Genomic DNA, 2,553 nt, shown 5'->3' with positions numbered 1-2,553 from the left:
CCCTCCGTTGGACTCTTTCCAATTTTTCCACATCCTTCTTGTAGTGTGGGGCCCAAAACTGGACACAGTATTCCAGATGAGGCTTTTCTTATATAGACTTTTTCTTATATAAGACTTTTTCTTATATAGGCTCCTATTACCCCCCACCCCCATCCCGATTTTTCACATTTGCTGTTTGGTCACCCTACTTCCACCCGTGCCCTTAACTGTACCTATTGCATTGCTACCTCTGCTACCATAACCACGAAATATTTACAGAGAAATAATGTTACTGAAGCAGAAAATGACTGAGGAAATTTGGGAACCTAACAATTACAAACTAGATCTTTCCTTCTGGATTAGCAGACATCTCTAGTTCTTGACTGCTGGATCCAGATAACAATATATCCAGTGCATAACCCTTCCCCGATCCTCTTCTTGCCAAGCTATGTGAAGCTTAACAAACATTAATGAAGCCTTTTAACACCCTTACAAGACATGATGTGATATTATCCCCATCTTACAATTCACTAAATGGAGACAAAGAGAATTCTCTTTGACAAGTAAAAATGCTTAGTTTTAAAGCCCCTCTGAGACACAGTGAGAAGAGAAGAACAGAATCTAGCTAATTTGCACATTTTATAATTCACACAAAACAAATGTGATCTCTCCCCTGTTCTCTGCAAAGCGCCATAGTGGAGTCTCATTTTCCTTTTACTGAATATATTACAGGACACTTAGTACAATGGGGCAGATCCTGCAGCCCATTTTCATGGGTGCAAATAGTCTTTATTCATACAAGTCGTCCCACTGTCCTCAAAGGAACTACACAGTAAGTAGGAGTTGCAGGAATGAGCCCATTATGAAGTACCATACAGGATTTTCCTAAATAATTAAGCTACATAGATACAAACTAAATGCACAAAACACAGTTTGGGATCCAGTCCCTTGGCTGGTTTTGTGTTGTATCTGTTTCATTACTAATTTGCAAAATTCACTCATTCACTGTAGGTCCTCCAGTCATTAAAGCCAAACAGCGAGGTTTCACTGTATTAGATAAGGAACCCGATGCACCAGTACAGTACAAGTGTGAAGAGGGAAATGCATGAGTCTATGAAATGGGACAGCACTGACAGAAAATGGATATACATCACTTTTTTCACTAGCATAGTCCCATGAATTTCCATGGAGTTATTCCTGATCTATGCAAGTCCACATGAGGGGAGAATCAGGCTCTATGATGACTTCCTGGAGAGCTGAAGTCCAGTATTTCCATAATTCTTACATAGCACCAGGAAAAAAAGTTTCCTCTGGAAAGAGATGAGAGTTTGTCTGAAATGTTCCTCTTCCTTTATTGATCAAGGGCAAATTTTAAGGGGCATATTCTGATCTCAGTTAAACAAGGAGAAATGCAGTGACTTTTGCCAAGAATCAGGGCACTTAAAAGCATCATCTTGCCAACAGGCAACTTCATAGGTGATGGAACTAGTGGAATAGGGTGCTGCAGCACCCCCAGGCTTGAAGTGGTTTCCATTATATACAGGGTTTACAGTTTGGTTCAATGGCTCTTAGCACCCCCACTAGAAAAACTGTTCCAGCACCTCTGCACATTGGTTAGTGGTAAGGGAACAATTTGTACAGTGGGGGTGCGGAGACCTATTGAACCAAACTGTAAACTCTGTATATGCTGGAAACCACAGCATCACCCCTAGTTCCAGCACCTATGCACCCAGGGGTGGGGTGGGAGCAGGGCCGGCTTTAGGCCAATTCAACCAATTCCCCTGAATTGGGCCCCGCCCCCTAAGAGGGCCCCACCTCCAAGCCCCGGTATGGTGTACCGGCAAGAGCTGGTGTGCTGTACCCGGGTGGCCCGGCTTCCCCAGGGGGCAATTTAAAGGGTCTGGGGCTGGAACCCCAGGCCCTTTAAATTGCCACCAGAGCCCCACTGCTGGAGCCCTGGGGTATGGCTGCGGGGCTCTGGGGGCTATTTAAAAAGTCCGGGGCTCCTGTTGCTTCTACCGCCCCGGCCTTTTAAATAGCCGCTGGAGCCCCGCCGCTAACCCAGGGGTAGCAGCAGCAGCCCGGGGCTCGGGGACTATTTAAAGAGCCGGGGCGGTGGAAGCAGGGTAGCCCCGGGCCCTTTAAATAGCCCCCGAGCCCCGGGCTGCTGCTGCTACCCTGGTGGGAGAGGGAAGAGGAGGGGGCACTTACCATACAGAGTGGGCTGTACCCGCACCCTCTGCCCGCACCAGCCCCGCACCCCGTGCCCTGCCCGCAGCCAGCCCCTGTCTCCGGCCAGCCCTGCATCCCCTGCCCTGCCCGCAGCCAGCCCCTGTCTCCGGCCAGCCCTGCACCCCCTGCCCTGCCCGCAGCCAGCCCCTGTCTCCGGCCAGCCCTGCATCCCCTGCCCTGCCCGCAGCCAGACCCTGTCTCCGGCCAGCCCCGCATCCCCTGCCCTGCCCGCAGCCAGACCCTGTCTCCGGCCAGCCCTGCACCCCCTGCCCTGCCCGCAGCCAGACCCTGTCTCCGGCCAGCCCTGCATCCCCTGCCCTGCCCGCAGCCAGACCCTGTCTC

The sequence above is a fragment of the Malaclemys terrapin genome, chromosome 1 (assembly GCF_027887155.1).
Source record: "Malaclemys terrapin pileata isolate rMalTer1 chromosome 1, rMalTer1.hap1, whole genome shotgun sequence".
NCBI classification, from domain to species: domain Eukaryota; kingdom Metazoa; phylum Chordata; order Testudines; family Emydidae; genus Malaclemys; species Malaclemys terrapin.
This window is presented reverse-complemented; position numbering follows the sequence as displayed.